The sequence below is a fragment of the Mustela erminea genome, chromosome 4, assembly GCF_009829155.1.
Source record: "Mustela erminea isolate mMusErm1 chromosome 4, mMusErm1.Pri, whole genome shotgun sequence".
Classification (NCBI taxonomy): domain Eukaryota; kingdom Metazoa; phylum Chordata; class Mammalia; order Carnivora; family Mustelidae; genus Mustela; species Mustela erminea.
This window is the reverse complement of record NC_045617.1, coordinates 126545279-126569314: the sequence shown is the minus strand read 5'-3', so window position 1 is coordinate 126569314 and position 24036 is coordinate 126545279. Positions and strand designations below refer to the sequence as shown.

General features: G+C 36.6%; 1 protein-coding gene and 1 pseudogene across 3 annotated transcripts in view; one reads left to right on the top strand and one right to left on the bottom strand.

Annotated features, from left to right (window-relative positions):
• Nucleotides 1–24036, top strand: part of GMDS (GDP-mannose 4,6-dehydratase) — a 622428-nt gene that overhangs the window by 68656 nt on the left and 529736 nt on the right. The gene's annotated exons all lie outside the window — the stretch shown is intronic.
• Nucleotides 7790–8049, bottom strand: LOC116589059 (annotated as a pseudogene).

Below are 24036 nucleotides of genomic sequence, written 5' to 3'. Positions count from 1 at the left end.
TTTATCTCTTACGTGTATCACAGGCTTGGCCATAATTGATGATTGACTTTTTTTTTTTTTTTTTTTTTTTTTTACCCTGCCTCACCTTTCTCATGTATCCACATTATTTCTTCTGGGAATGGCATCCTCCTGTGTGGGGTCTTGCTATGTTGCTTTCTTGCTGTTCATCATGACCCAGCTCAAGTGTCGGGTACTTGAGGAAGGCTTCCTGGTCCCTCCTTTACCAGAGGTGTCTTCAGCTGCCTCTGAATCCTCCACGACATGTTACAGTTCATTGATTATTGGCTTATCCTTATTATTGGACATTAAGGTTTACTTATCTTGATAACCCTGCAGCATTTAGTAAAGAACCTCAGTCATTGTAGATGAGACAATAACTATTTGTCAAATTCTTTAGAATTGAAGTTACCTGGAAAATATCTCATTGCTGCAAAGAATAAGAATTAAAACCTCTTACTACCTTTTCCTAACTCAGTAATGAACCCAATCTGTACCCAAATAGAGCATTTTATTTTGGAACTCAAGGAGGACATTGGTTATGTGACCATTATAGAATAGTTGCAGACATTTCAGTGAGGCAGCTGGAAAGACTAAAAGAAAGTTCTTGATTCTGTTTTTGTAGGTTGCTTTAAATTACCTTTGGATTTGGAAGTATTAAATATGGAAAAACTAAAATTACGCTAGTTGACCATTGATGAATTTATCTAAATTGGACTTTATGTCAAAGAGAATTCTGAGCATTTAGGGACGATAATAAAATCCATATTCTAGTTGTGTGCAGTGTAGGAGCCCTTGTGCACCCTAATTACCCCCTTAATTTAAGTCCTCCCTCCTCTTTGGAAGTGGGTATGTTTCCTCCAAGAATGTAGCCAGCTGGCAGCCTGAAAAGAAACCAGGTTGAATGTATAGGTGGCTAATTTGTCAGTGATTGACGGTCTGGACTAAGAGGTGCTGATTGTGTCTATACTAAGCTGGAAGCTCTGCAAGGAGCCTGCTCTGCTTTCCTGGACAAGTTACTTGTCAGTGTTATTTCCTAGTGGCAAGAGTTGAATTTGCTGATTCTGAAATGAGAGTGCTGGTTTAAATCTATAATTTTCTGCTCTTTAGTAATTGACAATATTGAAAACATTTTTAAGTGCAACCCCTTTTCAGCTTGAAAACTACTACTTGTTCTCTCCTAGTATGGATGCCATTTTCTATTATCTACTATAATGAAAGAAAGATAGATAAAAGTGACAGCCCAGGATTCAAATCTTTACTGTTTTACTTGCTTGACATGTTATTTTAGGCAAAATCTTCTTAACTTCATTTTAAACCTTAATGTTCTCTTCTGAAAAATGGAAATAGTGATGGTGCTATTCTCCTAGGCTTGTGGGTAGATTACATGAAATGATGGACCGCAAGCAGTTAGCACTGTATCTCTCATGATATGAGTATTTTCATCGTGGAAGACTATGAGGCATTTTTGTGCTCCTTCCATTTTGTATTTTGTCTAAGAGCTTGGTACCTCTCCAACGAGTAGCTTAGGTCTACTTGGATGTAAGTCAATCTTGTGGTTGTGACTAATGGGGCCACAGGTAAATCAAATCCAGAAAAGTGCAAATGCTTGTTAGGTGGTGAATAAAAGAATGAAACTTGTTTCCCAGCATGTTATAGGTCTTGCTGGTCTCTGTGACTTTGTCCCAGACCAATAGGGTGAGAGCTGAAGCAGAATCTGAAGGTCCGTATACCAGTCGGTCCTTGGCCTGTGTCAGGAGTGCTTTACCAACTGGAGGCACCTGCTTTTCTGCACCAGGGCAGAAATGATCAGCTGAAACCAACGTACCTGTTCCTTTTGTGAACTTGACTTGTGAATGAAGAACATCTCAGATCTTAAATGATGCCATTACAAAATCAATAAAGCAGACATGATATGTAGTAAGATATAAAGTGTGATTACCTAAAGAGCAAGACTACTTCCGGATATTTTAATGATATGGCAATGTTTTTAAAGCATTGTTTTTTAACATAGAGTATTACTAATGGTTAATAGTAGACTTCACTTTTAGTTGAAAGTGCCAAATTTATCACATATATAACATTATATATAAAAATAATACACAGGCACATAACATTTCTTTGTGAAATGTGGCAGATACTTAAGTAAAGACTTTTTTAGGTGCCCGTTTGCTTTAGAACACCAGCAACTAGTGAATATTAGTACATAGCCACTAGTGATTGAAGTTCTACACCTTGATTAGTCAGATCTTGATAAGTGAATGCATGTAGGCGGTTGTGAGGCTTCTAGTCCTTGCTTGATGGAATGGATTTTTTTTTTCTTTAAATTAGTGAGCAGAATTAAACAATGGTCTTTACTGTGCAGACTGGTCTTAGAGTAAATGCTTGAAGGCGGCTGGAGGGGATACCAAATATAGAGCAGAAGTTTTTCTAGAATGTTTATTATAGGAAGGCTAGCTAGCACATTCTTTCTGTAGAAGTAACTGTTGGGGTTTGTTATATATCCCCTCCATCCAGTTTCTTCTAGATCTTCAGATGCTTTAATGGAAATCTTTAAATACTGCCCCTGGCTTTATTTTGGAAATCAACTGAGTAGGTAGACCTATTCCAGGATCCATTAATTGGCACTTTTGGTATTTTTAGGGATGGGCTCAGTCCTACATTGCAGTAACATAAATAAGTTATTTTTGAATTGCTGTGCAAATAACATTTTAATAACATGGTAAATGAAAACATTACAATGGTCCCCTAAATTTTAAGAATGAACACCTTTCATTTTCCTATATTCTTTTAAAATTTTGTCCCTAGGCACTTGGTTTTCATGATGAAGTACATTGGTTCTCAGTGCTAATCTTGCTGTGTTAGAACCACACTGGCAGCTTCGATAATGGTAGCTTTGGTGATTTGAAGCCTAGGCAAGTTTGAGAATTATTTGTAAGGATATAACATTGCATTTAATAGAATAAAGTTTTAACAAATGTACAGTAATTATTTTTTGACAGAGATTTACTAAATATATCTAGTTCTCAGTTTTCTCATTTGAAAAGTGGGAATAATAACAATATAGAGAGTTTTGAGGAGACAGTAGGTTGGTTGAACAGGAGTGGCAAGAATGCGAGCATATGTGGTATACTCCAATGCTTCAGGATCTTCTCATTATGTAGATGTTGGCCAATGTGTTTTGAATGTACTTTATTTTTAATCACAAGCCAGTGAAGTCCAAGGAAATTGAGTTATATATTTAATAGGAATAGCATCATCATGGCCCCAATTCTCTAAAAATGACCCTAGGGTGGCAGCTGGAATTTTCTGCTGAGGCACTGATTATTTCTTGGGGGAAATCCTAAATATCATTACTACTGATCTGGGAAGTGGGTGAAGAAACTTGTGTATAGTGTGAAAGAACACTAGCAGGAGAGACAGTACAAATCTTTATAGTTAAGTTGTGGAAATGCCTAAAGTGACTATAAGAGTATCATTATTGTCTCCGGACACTGGTTGAAGATGTAGTTTAATTCTTCTACATTGATGGGTCCTAAAGATGTTATCTGAATGGACACTTATTTGGAAGTAATGTGAAGAATATACAATTAAAAGTGTAATATTTTCAGGAACAGTGGATACATGCAAACTTGCACACTTCACTGCTTAGCTGAGTGCTGAGCGTTTTTCGGAACCCAGGAAAAACCTGAGAGGCAGGCCTGAGTTCAGATTAGGTTATTGCCTTGTGGCCTTGACCAATAACCCCACAGAAGGTGAAGTCTGAGAAAGCAGGGATCTTATCTCTTTATTTCATTGCTGCAGATCCGGTGCTGAGAATAGTAGCCAGTACAGACACTCAAGTAAATTGTTCTAGAGTGTGCTAAGTGCGGTGCAAAGGAAAGCATGGACATGCTGAAGCAGTATCATAGTCTTAATCTGCTCATGGTTGTGCCAGTTCACAATGGGATAAGCACAGAAAGAGAGTGACTCATGGTAATGTGATAGAGAAAATTTTTGACCATTGACACTATTAATAATTAAAATTTCAAACTTCCATTTTGTATGATTTTTTAAAATTCCATTTTAAAAAGAAAATAATTTTTGCTGTATTTGACAAAAGAATAGTTACATGGTAGGGGCGCCTGGGTGGCTCAGTCAGTTAAGTCGACTGCTGTCAGCTGCCTTTGGTTTGGGTCATGATCCCAGGGTCCTGGGATTGAGTTCCACAGTGGGCTCTCCGCTCCTCTGCTCAGTAGGAAATCTGCTTCTCCCTCTCCCTCTGCCTGCTGCTCCCCCTGCTTGTGCTTTCTCTCTATCTCAAATAAATAAAAACCTTTGAAAAAAAAAAGGAATATTTACATGATAAATCAGAAATTTAAAAAACAAAAACAAATCCAAAAACCTCCTTTCCTCACACTTAGTTTGAGAAGAACTGTGCTAGAGACTTAACAAGGTTGTTTAGGTCAGGGATGGCTTCTTTGAAAATGAGATTTGTGTTGAATTCTAAAGATATTGGAGAATATTCTTATAGACAGAACAAATAGAAATGCAAAGGCCTTATGGTGCAACAAGCCCAGGAGCATAATGAGTTAGAGTGATGAGAGGGTAGTTAAGAGGTGGGCAAGGGTCAGATCCTCTCAGGGCTTCTTGACTTTGATATTAAAGTTGGGTTTTATTCTGAGTGCCAATTGTTGGATGGTTTTTGTCAAGAAAGTGAACTCACTTATGGTTCTTTATCACTTTTGCAACACGGATTATGGTGGTCAAGCATGGAAAAGAATGTACCAGTTAGAAGTCCGGTATAGTAGTCGAGGCAAGAGGAACTCATGGGTTGGGTAGGAGTACTAGCAGGGGAGATGGAGAAAAGTAGACTAATCTGTGTGATATTTTGAAGTTGAACTGATAGGATTTGTTGATGGATTAGATTTGGCGAGTGAAAAGAGGAGGAGTCAAGGATGAATCCAGTGTTTTTCTTGATCATTTGGATGAATAGAGAGATTCCACTTATTGAATGGAAACATTCTTTTGAAGATAAGTGTGGGTGGGAATTAAGGATTGAGAAGTGATAATTGTACTCCTTTTTGATATGTACCTTTTTTATGAGTCCTTTTAAGAGTGGGATTTCAGGGTGCCTGTGTGGCTCAGTTGATTAATCATCTGCCTTTGGCTCAGGTCATGATCTCAGGGTCTTGGGCTCCTTGCTCAGCAGGGAGTGTGCATCTTCCCTCTGCCCTCCCACCCACTGCTCATGGGTGCGTGCTCTCTGTTTCTCTCTCACACAAAAATAAATAAATAAAAAATTTAAAAAAAGTGAAATTTCATAGATCTGTCTTATGTAGTATTGTTATACATGTCTTGGAGAGGAAATCTAATGAAGTTTGCTTGTTGGAGTCTCTATTGATTCTTATTATGGTCTAAAAACATTAGAGAAAGAAATCTTTTTGTTTGTCAAATATTTTGGAAATCTCAGAAAAATTCTTAGGAATTACTGGGAGGATTTGTCCACACTGTCTTTTATTTATTCCAAAGTGGCTTCCTGCCCTGTATTTTTTTAATTGGCATTTGTTTATGTTTATGTTTATAAGGAACAAATTACTCAGGTAGTGAAATCTAGACAGTGTGAACAGTCATATAGCTTTATCACACAGTTGTCTTTTTTTAAGGCAATGAGAAAAAAGTGAAAAAATTCAACTTTCAGCTTTTGAGTCCTGAACTTTATTTGCCAAGCCATGTTTGTGTTTGCTAATACCTTTTTTTCTTTGAAAATTTAAATGATAAAAAGATCAAGATTTATTACCAAATTTGGGGTTACTGTACGGGACCTAGCCTCTGGCCAGGAGAACAACTGAGAAAAGATTAGTTCTGCTGTATACCTTTCTCTGCAGCATTAGAGTCTCTCCAGAAATATCCAGGTGTTTTTTATTTGGTCTGGGCACTGTAAGGTGAGATTCTGACATTATTCTTCTTTTATTTCCCTGAGAGAGTTCCTTTGATATTTTGAAATAGGCCTTGACGTTGCCCAACCTCTGGCATCTCTGCCTCTGCAGGTTGCCAGTTTTGCCAATTCTTTGGCTTGCGTTGATTCAATCCTGCATCTCTCAGCAGTCCTGAAGTGCCCTGGTTGCTGTCATTCAGACCACAGAATGAGAGCTATTGATTAATCCACCTGCATTTAACCCATATTTCATGATTGGGCCTTGTCAAGAAACCACCACTGTTGTATCGCATCTTTCAGTATGATCAGATGGGTGTATCGCCTTAAACTCCATTTCTGTTTTTAAAGTAAGAATTTAATTTATTTACTTTGGCATTTAATCAATTTCAAAATAGAGAGCCTTGAAATAAGGAAAGAAATATATATGTCTTTTTTTTTTTGCATAACCATTTTGTATTCTCTGTGGACCTTGATATTACAATTTCTTGAAATCAAGATTTAAAGATCCTTTAAATTTCTTATGAATACCAACTGCCTCTTTTTACAAATGAGTTATCTTGGATTTTAAGTTCGAGTTGTTCAGTTTTCTGTGTGTACTATAGTGGTTTGCATTTCTTATCTCTGGGATTAGATTCTTCTATATGTAATCATGGTATAGATTATCTTTTAACAAAGATTATATTTCCAAGGATATGTTTTGCCACAGAACATCATTGTCTGTCAGGGTGGGGGGTAGTCAGGGCATATGAATGTTCAGACATTGGAAAGGGGAATTATAGGAAAATTCTATTAAATCTTGACTTACAGAGCCAGCTGTGCTTTTGTCCCAGTCATTGTCCAGAGTTATTCCTCATAGCCATACTCCAAACCCATGTCCTGATCCCTTTTAGCAAAATATCTTTTTCCTAGTTCATTGAGATCAAGCCCATTTTTAAGCAAATCACACTTTATCCCTTTAAAATCTTACTGTAGTTTCATGGTCCCTCTCCTCTGGTCTTGGAAGAGGAAGACATGCCTCTTCTTTACCAAGCCTGGCCCTACTAGCTATCTTATTTCTATCAAATACTGTTCTTTCTGAGTCTGGTTCCACTTATTTTGTACTCTTTCCTGTTGCTGTTTTCCCCAGCTGCCTACAAGCTTTCTGAGATTGTCCATCTTCTAAAATAAAATCTCTTCTTTTGACCTCCTACCTGCTTATGTTGCTTTTCTGCTCCTCTACTTACCTTGAGAGCCATACCTTTTTAAGATATCCCCTTTGTGGCTCACCTTTCACCTGGCCATCCCTTACTCCTGAACCCTGAAGTACAATAGCCTGTGCACAGAGCTGCGTGGAGCCCTACTGCTGGGTGCCACCAGTTCTGGGGAAGGGACTTTGGCAACTGCTTCCAGGCCATCTCCCACTTTACTTCCTAGGTTGGAGGAGGTGGACTTCTGAGGAGGGAGGGTATGAGAATCAGGATTTCCTTAGGAAATCTCTTCCACCTATCTTGCCTTCTTGGTACTCTCAATGTCCCCTCTCCTCATCCTAAACCAGGCAGATCAGGATTGTCTCTGTACCTAGCCCTAAGGTAAGTCATTATATGGTTTCTGTGAATGTTCCCCTATTTCCTCCCTAGTCTATTTTTTATTATGCCATACCTTCATTTCCTCTAAACTAAGTCATTCTACCTGACAGTCTGTTAGGAACTTCATGGTTTAATATTTGCCCCGCTTCATGAAGGCTTGTACCCATTTCACACATGAAGTATAGAAAACTGAGATGACTTAACTGAAATCACACAGCTAGTACAAGCCCAAACTTCCGACTTCTAAGTGTGTTGTTCACCATTGTTGCATTACCTTATTGTAGCTTTATAGTGTTTAAAATTCTTTTTTTATTTTTTAATTTTTAAAATTTTAATACAGTTCAAGTGAGTGTGCCAGGTTCATTTCAGCTCCTTCAGTGCCAAATCTGGGGTCAGGGACTGCTTTCAGTGTCTCTGCCTTCTCTTTGTCTGTGAAGACCAAGCTATAAAAGGTATCTGCTGCATCAACATACTTCAGATATCCTTCTTTTTCTTGATCTTGATGGATTTGGCATCCTTTCACCTGGCTGTGTGAAGGAAGTCCTTGATTTTGTCAATTTTGCAAGGCATGGCTGGCTATGAGGGGCACTGGGAGCATGTGGCCAGAAGAAGGGAGGATGGAAAACCTAAATTTTAGCTAAAACCTAAAATTCTTTTGATGTGAGATAAAATTACAAACAGGAAGTTTGGATAATATGCTTAGGAAAACTGTCAATATGTAATTTGTGAACAAATATAGTGAATCAGAATCTTCTGTTTTAATACTTTTTTGCTAATTAGTAAAAGTAAAATTTTATCCTGGGTGGCTGATATGGGGTGGTAGTAGCGGGGGAGGCCTGTGACACAGGATTCAAAAGTTGTTAATGACTCATTTTGCCTGGGGTCCTATCTGTTGTCTTCAGCTGCTTAAGGACAGGTGGAAGCATCCTTGCTGCAAGGCACTTTTGTATGATCGTTATGTAATCGTTATGTACACAGGCAGCTTGGTGGGAACATGGCTGTTGCTTCTGTTTCCTCATCTGTAAAATGGGGTAGAGATGGGACTGCCCTGTTTGATGGAGAGAATAGTTCTACAAACTTTACAGTGTTGTTCATATGGACTTGTGAGGTAGTAAATATAAAGTGCTTAGGACACATTTTAAAGTCTCTGTAAGTTTTAGATGGCTCTATAAGTTTTAGATAATACTTTATCTTAGTCCTTAAAGTGTGTCCTTAAAATGTGTCCGAAGCACTTTATACTAAACAAACTGACAAACTGAGGGTTTTAGAAGGGAGGAGGATGGGGAGATGGATGAGCCTGGTGATGGGTATTAAGGAGGGCAAGGATTACATGGAGCACTGGGTGTTATACACAAACAACGAATCATGGAACACTACATCAAAAACTAATGATGTACTGTGTAGTGACTAACATAATACAATAAAAAAATGGAAAAAAATTAATCATTACTATTATTGTCAATAGAGACTGTTATTGGATATTTTATTTATGGCCTTTTGAGGGCAGAGTGCCTATGTGTGTTAAAAAAAAACAAAACAAAACAGGGGCGCCTGGGTGGCTCAGTGGATTAAGCCGCTGCCTTCGGCTCGGGTCATGATCTCAGTGTCCTGGGATCGAGCCCCGCATCGGGCTCTTTGCTCAGCGGGAGCCTGCTTCTCTCTCTCTCTCTGCCTGACTCTCCACCTACTTGTGATCTCTCTCTCTGTCAAATAAATAAATAAAATCTTTAAAAACAAAAAATAAAAAACAAAAAACAAAACAAAACAAAATTCATTTCTCAGGAGCATCTATTTCATTTCTCAGGAGATCTATTCCTCCAGGATTGGGTAATTACTGTGTGAGTGTGATAAGGTTGCATAGAGTGGGCAGTTCATTGAGGGAAAAAATGCAGCTGGTTTCTCCAGGTTTTCATGGAGCTGTTGTGTGGTAATGTTTCCCTCTGTTTTCTTCTGTCCATGCTGATTCCTTCAAGAATATTTGCGGAAGAATGGATCTGATGTCTCGTTTAAAATTCTTTATATGGAAACCTATCTTCTTCCTGAAGGCCAAGGTGGCGCATCTCTATGGCAAAGAATTTTCTCTTTGTGAACACAGTGCTTTGGTTTAGTTCTCCCAAGTTCAGAAACCATGTTTTTGTTATTCTTAAACTGTTTAAATTTGCTGAGCCTTTCTAAAGGTTAATAATATTTTAGTCATCCTAAATGTACTACACTAATACTATTTAAAATGTGATGTTCTCTTTTTGAGTTCATGCTCTTTAAATTAACATATGTTAATAAGTAAAACATCTTTTTTTAAGAAGCAAAAATGCAGTTATTTTTCAGGTTCCTAAATCTGGCCAACCATGGGAATGCTGGGGGAGGTCTTTGAAATGATTGTATTGTGTTGTGTTTCACATTACTAGACCCCAGGTGACTGTGATAATGAATCAAATGCCCTGGTGTGGTATAGTTGAATGACGAGAAACGTCTCTGTTTACAAAAAAGGACTTTTATGAGGTGAATAATATATTTGTTCATAGTTTTTGAGATTTGAGAACTCTGAGCCTTCATATGTAAACACAGAAACTTGTACACAGAAGATGTTCAGTAAGTACTTTTTGAATAAATGAGTATCCAAGGTCACATGACTAATTAGTATTAGCTGGGAGCCTATAATTTGTCTATAACCTGATACTAGGCCTCATAGTTCTATTTCATAATTATAATTTATTGAGCTCTGGGGTTGGAATCCTAACTTGTACCTTTGCTAGTTATATGGTCTTTGGCCCTTATGGAACTCAGTTGGCTCTTAAGTAAATCGGTGATGCCAACCTGTCCTATTTGGTGTTTAGACTGACAGGAAGTATTACCTAGTTCACACCATCAGGTACCTAAGGAATGGTAGCTATTCCTAAAACTAAGCTAACGCCTAATACTCAGCAGATGTGGAAACTGTCCATTTTATAATCGAATACAGGGGTTGTTCCCCTACTGCTACTGTAGTAGTTCACAAACCTAGATATTTATTCTTGATTATTAGAACTGTTAGCAACCACCAACCTTTATAGGCAATCAAGTCAGTTCATTTTCCCAATGTAACTGATATAAAATAGAACTTCTTGCTTGCACTACTTGTCAGTGTAGATGCAGTTTATGTTAGAATTAAAGTACTTATACTAAGAAAAATTGGATGCACATTGAACTTTTTTTCTGTGTCCTCAGTGTCTACTTTTTGAACCCTTCTAAACTTGTGACTTTCCCTGCCTTTCTGCTCTCTTTACCTCTGTTCCCTATAAAAACATGGAAAGCAGCTGGTATTAGTTATATTTTATCAACCCATCAGCTGGGTGGAGGTGGCCTAAAACTGGTTCATTTTGAAGTGTGTTATCTTAAACTATGGACTTTAATTTCTTACTGTAAATGAAAAATTTCCATTCCCTTCCCCCACCCACTTTTTGGGGGAAGAAACTGTAGGTATCAGTAAGTGAACAGGAAGATTTTTGGTTGGTTGTCTACTATTGAAAGGCTTTAAGGTTATACATGTTCTTTGGAGTGTATCTGATTTTATTTCCTAAATGTTTATAAATGTTTTAAGTTTATAGTCCTGTTATTTTTAAACTTAATCTGTAATGGCAGATTTTTGTTGTTGTTGTTCTATGTATTACTTAGTATAGTATTTTAAAATTTCTAATATTTTTTATTGTTTAAAATTTTATTTCTTTGGAAACCGAGACTATAGCTTTGTGTCATTTTTACTTAAGAAGTTCCTGAGGTTTTCTTTGTGTCCTGATACATCATAATTTTTAATAAAAGTTCCACTGATGCTTAAAAGGAAGATGTATTTTTTATAGGTGAGTTAAAGTCTGATACAAATCCATTAACTTTATCAGTTATGTTATTCTAATCCTTTGTACTTTGTCATTTTTTCCTACAGAATACATTAGGTTGAGAGGTGTATGCTCTTTTAATGGTGTTAGATTTTGTAGGTTCAACTTCCCTTGCACTTGTAATAACTTTTGCTTTTTACTCTTTTCGTTCTTTTTATTTTTTCAATGCAATGATATTTTACGCATAGAAATTCATGACTGATTTTTTTTTTAAATTAAAGATTTTTATTTATTTATTTGACAGACGGAGATCACAAGTAGGCAGAGAAGCAGGCAGAGAGAGAGAGAGAGGAGGAAGCAGGCTCCCTGCTGAGCAGAGAGCCTGATACTGGGCTCTATCCCAGGACTCTGGGATCATGACCTGAGCCGAAGGCAGAAGCTTTAACCCACTGAGCCACCCAGGTGCCCCTCATGACTGATCTTAATCACTGTTCTGCTCAGTGCTTTTGCCTTGAAATCTACTTTGTCTTATGTTAATAATTCCATTCCCTCCTTCTTCTATTTATTTTTATTTATGAATTTTTTTTCCTTATGTAATCTCTGGACCCAGTGTGGGGCCAGAACTCATGACCCTGAGATCAAGAGTTGCATGCTCTGCTGACTGTGCCAGCCAGGCACTCTCTTTCTTTTATTTTTATCTGCTTGAAGTATACCTGATCTGGTTATTTTGAGAGGTAGTACTATTTTTTTCCCCTTATCTGAGAGATTTTATCTTTAGTAGAGAGGAATTAAATTCATTTATAATGATCATCATAACAGAGAAGTCTGGACTTCTGCCTTCTTGTTTTTTATTTTTAATATATTCTTGCCTTGCGTGGGGGTTGGAAGACTTGTTTTTGTTGTATATACTGTCTTTTCTTTGGTGTCTTCTATAGTTTAGAATCTATTTTTACTTCACTTTTGCCCTTCACTGCTTTTAGTGGACATTTATTTTTTTATTTTTTTTTTTCCTTTCCACTTTTCTTTATTATTATAAAGACCATAGAACTACAATACAGAAAAAGAAGAGGAATTAATATTTTTTTTTAATATTTATTTATTTATTTGGAATATTTTTTTTTTTTTATTTTCAGCATAACAGTATTCATTATTTTTGCACCACACCCCGTGCTCCATGCAATCCGTGCCCTCTATAATACCCACCACCTGGTACCCCAACCACCCACCCCCCGTCCCTTCAAAACCCTCAGATTGTTTTTCAGAGTCCATAGTCTCTCATGGTTCACCTCCGCTTCCAATTTCCCCCAACTCCCTTCTCCACTCTAAGTCCCCATGTCCTCCATGCTATTTGTTATGCTCCACAAATAAGTGAAACCATATGATAATTGACTCTCTCTGCTTGACTTATTTCACTCAGCATAATCTCTTCCAGTCCCGTCCATGTTGCTACAAAAGTTGGGTATTCATCCTTTCTGATGGAGGCATAATACTCTATCCCCAGGGGTACAGGTCTGTGAATCACCAGGTTTACACACTTCACAGCACTCACCAAAGACATTTAAATGCTCTTTTTGCAATTTTAGTTTCCCTCCTTATTTCATTCACTTTCCTTTTTACTTTATCCCATTTTTCCCTTAGCCTCTTCCTTCATTATGGCTTTTGTACCTTTTTCATACAAGTCTTGTTGCATTTTAATGAGAATATTAAAGAGTTTTTCAGTACTTTCTGTTGACTCCTCCGGTAGGTTGTTTTAGATGCTGTATTTCTGAGTCTGATGATCTTATTTTCCTTTCCTGTGCGAGTCATCTCCCTCCCCCTTACCCATCGTGGGAGCATTGTTTCATTAGTTTTATTAATTTTTTCATTAACCCAGTGCATTTACTGAGTGCCTGCTGGAGATGCAGAGATAAATTAGACTGTTTTCTGAGTTAAAGCCTGGATTTTGGTTTTCTCAATCCAGTTATTTCCATCTGTTTTCTTGCATGTCTGCCATTTTCTGGCATCTTATTGTCTGTCTAAATAGTTGTCAGTTTTTGTCTTTTCTGTTATCTTCAGAGATGATGGAAAGCTGGGGGACTGTGTCTCTGGGACCACATTTTGTACCTGAAGGGATGAGACATCCCTGAAAAGACAGTAGACATGTGTGGTGTGTTGCTGGATTAATCCTTTCAGGCTAATTTCAGTGGGTTGTTGGTCCGTCCAATCCTTGGTCCTTTTCCTGGAGAGGAAATGGATCAGCATTGGCTATTGTAGACTAACCTGGTTGCTGTTGGGGGACCAGGGAGTCTGTGTGTGCTTTTGGTGCAGGTATTTCCTAGTACCTAAAGCCTGCTTTCTCTCAAGTGTGGAACCTCTAAGCTGGTGTTTCTTCTACATCTGTGTTAAAGTGACTAGATAAGATGGTTATAATCCACATAACTAGGCCTAAACCCACAAAAAGAATCTTGGGAAGTGAGAGGGCCTATACTATGTATTTTTAACAAGTAGTCTAGATATTTTTATCTTTTCATAATGGAAGTTATGGAAATATAAAAATGGAACAGCATTATAAACTCCTCTTATCCATCATCTGTGTAGCTTCGTTATTTATCACTGTGTGGCTAATCTTATTTCATCTAGATCTACTCCTATTTCTTTATCCCGATAATTTTGAAAATAATCTCAGGCATTATATCATTTATTTCATTTGTAAATGCTATAATATATATCTCTAAAAGATAATCGCTCTGAAAAAAAAAGCACAATATCATTTATCATGCATAAAAAATTAAAAACTAAACATTAAACAATTAAAAAGAATAAAAATTCCTTAATATTATTAAATATCCAATCAATGTTTGCATTTTTCTAATTATCTCTATCTCTGTGACAGCTTTTTGAATTTTGTGTCTAAATAAGGTCTGTGCACTGAGATTGGTTTTCCCTCCATTTCTATTTGTTTGTTGTTTCATTTCTTGGGGATTTTGTTGTTGTTGCAGAAATCAGATCTATTGTCTTAGAGGGTTTTGACATCTGGATTTCACTGATTGTGGACCTACAGTGTCATCTAACATGTTCCTATGTTTCTTATACATTGGTAGTTAAACCTAGGGGCTTGATCAGGTTTGGGTTCTTTTTGCCCCCCTGGAAATTTCAAAGGTAGTGTTTTATATTAATATCAGAAAGATATGTAATGTTTAGTCTTTTCTCTTTGTGTCATTTTTTTCAGCCATTGATGTTCATTGTCTAAATTTATTCATTATGTGTTACAAATGGATATTCTTGTTCTGTTATTCCTCCTTGCTCGATTAGCTGTAATTCTTTTCTAAAAACAAAAAAGAACTTACCTTTGTCAACTATTCGGTTATTATAAATCACAGATAACATAGGAAGGATAGAATAATGGCTTGATTCTTTACTTACAAGCTTTCAAATTAAGGAGGTGGTTTCGTAGTGTGTTAGTTTGCTAGAGCTGTTATAACAAATAACACAGATTAAGTGGCTTAAGCAACAAAAATTTATTGTCTCACAGTTCTGGAAACTAGAGGTTTGAGATCAAGCTGTTGGCAGGGTTAATTTCATTCCGAGGATTCTCTCCTTGGCTTTTAGATGGCTGTTTTTTCTTTTTGTCTTTACATAGTTTTCCCTTGGTCTGTGTTTATTCCCTAATGCCTTCTTATAAGACACCAGTCATATTGGGTTAAGACTCCCCATATGCCATAGTTTAACTTTAATTACCTTTCTAAAGACTCTGTCTCCAAATACAGACACAATTCTGGGATACTGGGCTTCAATGTATGAATGCTGAGGGAAACACAGTTCATCCCTTTAACACCTACCATCCTGTAAATGTAGAATTTTTAAAAAAGTATCATAATGAATATATTTTTAAAGTACTATAATGAATACATTTCATATGTTTCAGTCCATTGCTGTTATCATCAGTAATACTCAAATTTGGCCTCTTGAAAGCCTGAGCTTTCCTAGTACCTAAAGCCTGCTTGCTCTCAAGTGTGGAACCTCTAAGCTGGTATTTCTTCTACATCTGTGTTAAAGTTCAGGTTGCTCCTTAGATATGATCCTAGTATCCTTGGTTAGCTTTCTGGCTTTCTTGCATTCTTTTAGAACAAAATGTGCTATGCATTTTTTACTACTATAGACTTACAAGGGTGTTTCTGGGAGTCCTGGTTTCTTTTAATGGGTTATAGTGCCAGATGATTCTAAGTGCAGCAATCTTTGGAATCTCATGACTTGGCCTTTTTATCACTACAGTGTGGGAGGAACTATAGTATAGTGGTTAAGAGTTCAGGTTCAGAGAGTCCTATTGCTCAGATGCAACTTGGCTCCATTACTTACAAGTATTACTTACTTGACCCTAGGCAAGGTACATAGTTCTCTGGGTCTTAATTTCATCATCATACTCATTTCATCATCTACTGTAAAGCTCCAAAGAGACAAGGATTTTCTCTGTATTTTTCACAACTCTATCTTCAGTACCCCAAACAGTACCTGGTACATAATTGGCACTTTCCTTATAGACTAATGGGATACTTAGGGGATAATATTAATAAAATCCTTATTGTCGTCAAGAACTGTGAAAGGTCCCATTTGCAAGCCAACAAGTTACCTTGCCAGTTTCATGGGTACCATCAGAAGACACAAGACTCTTGGGCTTTATTACTCATGGCAATAGCGGTAACCAAAGTGTCACATTTTCTTGCTCTCATTTCCTGGGCCCTAGTTTTTAATGGGGTGATATGAAGATGGCAAGGTGATATCTGCCTCTGCAGTGGGCTATGTTACATACATACAATCAGAGAGAAACCCAGATTTTAGGGAACCTGAATCTTTTATGATGGACAGTAAACAAACTTGTTCTGGAAGAAGACACTTTATGTTCTTAAGCTGTTCACTATACAGACTTCCTTGAAAAGAAAGAGGACTTTTGAATACCTCTGCTTATAAGATGTGCAGAAATGTGGGAGACCTGTGGACAGTTGTTTTTCAACAAATAGCATTGATAGATGTAGTCAGTATAATTTATCATGATAATATTGGTGATAATTACCTTCTCTCATTTCCCTGCTAGAAGAAGATAAGGTTTCTTCTTGCCCCCTTAACCTGAGCCTTATTTAATCCTTGTTTCCCAACAAATAACATTGCTATATGTAGTCAGTAAATACTGGTCATGGTGATATTGCTGATGATTTCTTTATGCTCATTTCCCAACCTGAACACAGGGTTTCTCCTTGCCATCTTAGCCTAATCCTTATTTAATCTTTGTTTCCCAACAAATAGCATTGATATAGGTAGTTAGTATATACTGGTCATAATGATATTGCTGATGATTGCCTTATGTTCATTTCCCAACTTGAACATAAGCTTTCTTCTTGCTGCCTTAATTTAATCCTTATTTAATCCTTGTATTTCATCTTTTATTGCAAAACTCCGGGAAGGGTATTTGGTGATTTATAATACATTCACTGTAATTTTATTTGTTAATTTTGATTGCTTATTTTAAGCTGTTTTTTGTTTTGTTGTGTTGTATTTTAAAAAACTGTGGCCCTTTGCTTTATAGTAATCCTCTCTGTATTATATTTTTGGTCTTGTTTGGGTGTGGTTGAGCATGTTATCTTCTTTCTGCATATCTACCTTACTTTCTTTTTTACAAGGTTGTAGTGGAATTTATCTGATTGGTAGAGTGTGTTAGAAATGTCATTTTATCTTGCCAGAGGGACTCTATATTGAACAAATTACTTAAATTCTTTCTCCATCCCCTCTTTCCCTTTTGTTGTTACTATTTATTGAATGGTATAAGAGCTCATCAGTTTTTTATTTTTAAATTAAATTAAATTAAATTTTTATTGAAGAATGGTTGATACACATTGTTACATTAGTTTCAGGTATACAACATAGTTATTTGACAAGATTATACATTATGCTGTCCTTTCCACAAATGTGGCTACCATCTGTCACCGTATAATAATACTATTATAATACCACTGGCTGTATTCCCTATGCTGTCTGTACCTTTTATTTCTCTGATTTATTTATTCCGTAACTGGAAGCCTGTATTTTCCACTCCCCTTCATCTATTTTGTCCAGCTGCCACCTTTCCCACTTCCCCAGCAATCATCAATGTAGTCTCTGTATTTATGGGTCTGTTTCTGCTCTTTGGTTATTTTGTTTTGTTTTTTAGATAACACATATAAGTGAAATCACATGGCAATTATCTTTCTCTGACCTATTTCATTTAGCATTATACCCTCTAGGTCCATTCATGTTATTGCAAATGGCAACAGCTCATCCTTTTTTTTTTTCTTTTTTTAATGGCTGGGTAATATTATTACATTGTATGTATGTACCACATCTTCTTTGTCTATTCATCTGTCCATGAACACTTGGGTTGCTTCCATATCTTGACTATTGTAATACCACAGTAAGCATAGGGGTGCATATACATATGTCTTTTTGAATTAATGTTTACCCCCTCCCCTTTGGGTAAATACCCAGTAGTGGAATTACTGGATCCCATGGTATTTCTGTTTTTAAATTTTTGAGGATCCTCCATACTATTCTCCATAGTGGCTATACCAATTTACATTCCCACCAACAGTGGATAAGGGCCCCTTTTTCTTTACATTCTTGCCAATACTCATGATTTCTTTTTTTAAGAAAAAATTTTATTTTATTTATTTGAGAGAGAGCAGAGTGAGAGAGAGAGAGAGAGCATGAGCAGTCGGAGAAGGGGCAGAGGGAGAGGGAGAAGCAGACTCCCTACTGAGCAGGGAGCCCAAGGCAGGGCTTGATCCCAGGACTCTGAGATCATGACCTGAGCCAAAGGCAGACGCTTAGCCAACTGAGCCACCCAGGTGTCTTATATTCGTTCTTTTTTTTGTTTATTTGTTTATTTTTTTTTAAACTCTAGCCATTCTGATAGGTATAAGGTGATATCTCACTGTGATTTTCTTTGCATTTCCCTGATTAGTGATATTGAGCATTTTTTCATGTGTCTTCCATCTGTATGTCTTCTTTTAAAAAATGTTAATTCATGTACTCTGCCCACTTTTTTTTTAAGAGATTGATGTATTGATTGGGAGAGTATGAGTAGGGGAAGTAGTGGAGGGAGCAGGAGAGAGAAAATCCCCAGCCGACTCTGTTCTGAGCACAGGGTGGTATATGGGTCTTGATCTTACCACTGTGAGATCATGACCTGAGCCAAAATCAAGAATCCGGTGCTTAATCGATTGAGCCAACCAGCCGCCCCTACTCTGACCATTTTTTAATGATTGCTTTTTTGGTGTTATATAAGTTTTTTTAAATATATTTTGGATGTTAAGTCCTTATCGGATATGTCTGTTGCAAATATCTTCTCTAATTCAGTAGGTTGCCTTTTTATTTTGTTGATGGTTTCTTTTGCTGCGCAAAAGTTTTTTATTTTGGTGTAGTTCCAATAGTTAATGTTTGTTTCCCTTGCCTTAGTAGATATATCTAGAAAAATGTTGCTAATACTTTTATCTAAAAAAAATTCTGGCTGTATTTTCTTCCATGAAATTTTATGGATTCAGGTCTTTAACTTATTTTGAGTTTTTTTTTTTTTTTATATAAGGTGTAAGAAAGTGGTTCAGCATGTGGCATCTAATTTTCCCAGAACCATTTATTTAAGAGACTGCCCTTTCCCTATTATATATTGTATATTGGCTCCTTTGTTATAGATTAATTGACCATATATTTATGGGTTTATTTCTGGGTTCTCTCTTCTGTTGTATGGATTTATGTGTTTGTTTTTGTTCCAGAACCATACTGTTTTGATTACTATGGCTTTGTAGTACATCATGAAATTTGGATTTGTGATACCTCCAGCTTTATTCTTCTTAGATTGCTTTGGCCATTTGGGGTCTTTTGTGGTTCCATAAAAATCTTAGTATTATTTGTTATAATTTTGTGAAAAATGTTGTTGGTATTTTGATACGGATTGCATTGAATCTGTACATTGCTTTGGGTAATATGGACATTCTAATGATTTTTGTTCTCCCAGTCCAAGAGCATGGAATAGTTTTACACATATTTGTATCATGTTCAGTTACTTTTTTATAGTTTTCAGAGTATTGGTCTTTCACCTCCTTCATTAAGTTTTTTCCTAGGTATTTTATTCTTTTTGTTGCAATTGTAAATGAAATTGTTTTCTTTCTTTTTTTTTTTAACTTTTTTTGGTTGTTTTTTTGTTTTAAAGATCTAATGCATTTATTTGACAGACAGAGATTACACATAGGCAGAGAGGCAGGCAGAGAGAGAGAGAGGAGGAAGCAGGCTCCCTGCTTATTAGAGAGCCCGATGCAGGGCTCGATTCTAGGACCCTGAGATCATGACCTGAGCTGAAAGCAGAGGCTAACCCACTGAGCCACCCAGGCACCCCTTAGTTTTGTTGTTGTTGTTGTAGTTGGTTTTTGTTGTTGTTGTTGTTGTTTTGTTTTGTTTTAGAGTGGGAGTGCAGGGGCCAGGGAGCGGGTGGGGAGAGGAAGAGAGAGAATCTTAAGCAGGTACTATACCCAGTGCAGAGCTGGACATAGGGCTCTATCTCATTACCCTGAGATCATGACCTGAGCTGAAATCAAGAGTTGGATGCTTATGGACTGAGCCACCTAGGTCCCCTAAATGAAATTGTGTTCTTAATTTTTCTTTCTGCTACTTTGTTATTAGTATATGGAAAAGCAAGCAGTTTCTGGATATTAATCTTGTATCATGCAACTTCATTGCAATTTATTACTTCATTCATTACTTCTAATAGTTTTTTGGTGGAGTCTTTAGAGTTTTATAAATATAGTATTTTGTCACCTGCAAATAGTGACTGCTTAGCTTCCTCCTTACTGAATGGGCGCCTTTTATTTCCTTTTGTTGTCTTATTACTGTGGCTGGAACTTTCAGTACTGTGGTTGAGTAAAAGTGGTGAGAGTGGATATCCTTGTGTTGTTCTCAGCTTAGAGGAAAAGCTCTCAGATTTTCCCCATTGAGTGTGGTGTTAGTTATGGGTTTTTCATATAAGACCTTTGTTATGTTGAGGTGTGTTCCATCTACACCTACTTTGTTGAGTTTTTATCATGAACAGATGAACAGTTGTTGAATTTTATCAAATGATTTTTCTGGATCTATTGAGGTGGTCATATGATTTTTATCCTTTGTTAAAATGTTAAATTAAAATGGCATATCACTTGTTAAAATGGCATATCACTTTGCTTGATTTGCAACTATTGAATCATCCATGCATCCCTGAAATAAATTAGACTTGATTGTGGAATTGAATGATCCTTTTAATGTATTGTAATGTATTGTTAAATGTGGCTTGCTAATATTTTGAGAATTTTTGCATCTGTGTTCATTAGAGATATTGGTCTGTAGTTCATGTAGAACGTATTTGGAAACTTACCTTCTGTTTTTTGGAGTAGTTTGAAGAAAACAGGTATTAACTCTTCTTTAAATGTTTAGTAGAATTCACCTGCTCATCACCCCATTTTATGAAGCTCATGATACTTTTGAAAGTTATGTGACAGTCTCATATACTTTACTCCTCAGATTGAAAAGTCAGGCTCCTTAACACAGGTTCATGAGTTTCTGGATTTCCTTACCAATGTATATTTGTAATTTTTAATGTTATCATTTTGATTGATAGATACTTAATAGTAGTAATTTTTGTCAATCTGATATATATTCATTTTTAGAGTTTTCAGTCTTCCCCAAAAGGTAACCAGACAAATGGTGCTTTTTTACTTAGTTTAGAATATACAGTAACAGGATAAAGGACTTAAAGCAGTTTAGAAATGACAAGATTTTCTTAACAATTACATTGAGAAATGGGATTTTCTATTCCACTAGAGAGCACATTATAAACTAGCATAGAACTATCTAGGCTGTAGTTGGAGACTGTGTTGCTGACCAAAGGGCTCCTGACAACTCTCTCTGTTTCCCAAGTATGTATTTCAGAATAATGTTCTTTTTCAGGATGGTGTAAGTTAAGAACAACAGGTCTTGGAAACAATTTTATGAAAGTAAAGGGAAAAATAAGTCACTCTTATTGGCCTTATCAAATTGCAGTTGTTATCATTAGGTGGTACTGCTGTTTTCCCAGAAGATTTAAGACCATATTGACTTTTTTTTTTTTTTTTCAATTGCATGGTTGCTTTAAATTGTTATGTGTACTGTTTTTTAATGGGCTTTTGTTTTTGGTGAGATTTTTAAGCTTTTTTTTTTTTTTTAATATGAACTGGACTTCTGCTTAACTATTTTTTGGTAACTCCAGTTTCACTTTCCAGTTACCTAAATTGCCTTCCACTTTCCTGTAGGTGATTTATGTCTGGTGAATATAACACTACCTATGTTTGACATTGTTTCTAATATTAAGAAAGTGAATGATTTTTAGTATTTTCTCCCTGGAGAGTTGATTGTGGAGTCTAAAATGTTATCTGCAAATTCTCTCTGAATCTTAGTATCTTTTTCTTTTCTTTTGTTTCCCTCATTACCTTTTTTTTTTTTTTAAAGATTTTATGTATTTATTTGACAGAGAGAAATCACAAGTAGATGGAGAGGCAGGCAGAGAGAGAGAGAGAGAGAGAGGGAAGCAGGCTCCCTGCTGAGCAGAGAGCCCGATGCGGGACTTGATCCCAGGACCCTGAGATCGTGACCTGAGCTGAAGGCAGCGGCTTAACCCACTGAGCCACCCAGGTGCCCTCCCTCATTACTTATTTATTTAGTTAGTTAGTCAGTTATTTTGTAACATATAATGTGCTATTTGTTTTAGGGGTGCAGGTCTGTGATTCGTCTGTCTTATACCATTCACAGCATTGTAGCACAAACCTTCCCCAATGTCCATCATTCAGCCACCCTATCTCTCCCACCCTCTTCCTCTTCAGCAACCCTCAGTTTGATTCCTGAGATTAAGAGTCTCTTATGGTTTGTCTCCCTCTCTGGTTTCATTTTGTTTCATTTTTCCCTCCTTTCCCCTATGATCCTCTGTCTTGTTTCTCAAATTCTTCATGTCAGTGAGACCATATATTTGTCTTTTTCTGACTTATTTCACTTAGTGTAATACCCTCTAGTTCCAGCCACATCATTGCAAATAGCAAGATTTTGGTTTTTTGTTTTGTTTTGATGTCCACATATTATTCCATTGTATATATACACACCACATCTTCTTTATCCAGTCATCTATCAATGGACATTTAGGCTCTTTACATAATTTGGCTATTGTGGACATTGCTGCTATAAACATTTGGGTGCACATGCCTCTTTGGATTACTACATTTGTTAACTTCGGGGTAAATACCCAGTAGTGCAATTGCTGGGTCATAGGGTAGCTCTATTTTCAATGTTTTGAGGAACCTCCATACTGTTTTCAAGAGTTGCTGTACCAGCTTCCATTCCCACCAATAGTTTAGGAGGATTCCCCTTTCTCCACATCCTCGCCAGCACCTGTCATTTCCTGACTGGTTATTTTTAGCCATTCTGACAGGTGTGAGGTGGTATCTCACTGTGGTTTTGATTTGTATTTCCCTGATGCTGTGTGATGCTGAGCACTTTTTCTTGTGTCTGTTGGCCATTTGGATGTCTTCTTTGGAAAAATGATTGTTCATGTCTTCTGCCCATTTCTTGATTGGATTATTTGTTCTTTGGGTGTTGAGTTTGATAAGTTCTTTATAGATTTTGGATAATAGACCTCTATCTAATATGTTATTTGCAAGCATCTTCTCCCATTCTTTGTCTTTTGGTTTTGTTGACTATTCTTTTTTGCTGTGTAATAGCTTTTGATCTTGATAGAGTCCCAGTAGTTTATTTTTGCCCTTGTTTCCCTTGCCTTTAGCAATGTGTCTAGGAAGAAGTTGCTGCAGTTGAGGTTGAAGAGGTTGCTACCTGTGTTCTCCTAAGGATTTTGATAGAATCCTGTTTCACATTGAGTTCTTTCATTCATTTTGAGTCTGTTTTTGTGTGTGGTATAAGGAAATAATCCAATTTCATTTCTTCTGCATGTAACTGTTCAATTTTCCCAACACGATTTGTTGAAAAGACTGTCTCTTTTCCACTAGACATTAATTTCTGCTTTGTCTAAGATTAGTTGACCACAGAGTTGAAGGTTCATTTCTGGGCTCTGTATTCTGTTCCATTGATCTATGTGCCTGTTTTTTGTGCCAATACTAAATTGTCTTGATGATCACAGCTTTGTAATGTAGCTTAAAGTCTAGAATTGTGATGCCACAAGCTTTGGTTTTCCTTTTCAACATTCCTCTGGCTCTTCAGGGTGTTTTGTGTTCCATATAAATTTTAGGATTATTTGTTCCATTTCTTTGAAAAAGTTGATGGTATTTTGACCAGGATTGCACTGAAATTATAGATTGCTCTATGTAGCATAGACATTTTCACAGTATTTGTTCTTCTAATCCATGAGCATGGAACATTTTTCCATTTCTTTTTGTCTTCCTCAGTTTCTTTAATGAGTACCCTGTAGTTTTTTGAGTACAGATTCTTTGTCTCTTTGGTTAGGTTTATTCCTAGGCATCTTATGGTTTTGGGTGCAATTGTAAATGGGATTGACTCCCTAATTTCTCTTCCTTCTGTCTTGTTGGTATATAGAAATTCAACTGATTTCTGTGCATTGATTTTATATCCTATCCTTTACTGAGTTCTTGTGTGAGTTTTAGTAGTTTTGGGGTAGAGTCTTTTTTCCCCACATAAAGAGTCATATCATCTGCAGAGAGTGAGAGTTTGACTTCTTCTTTGCCAT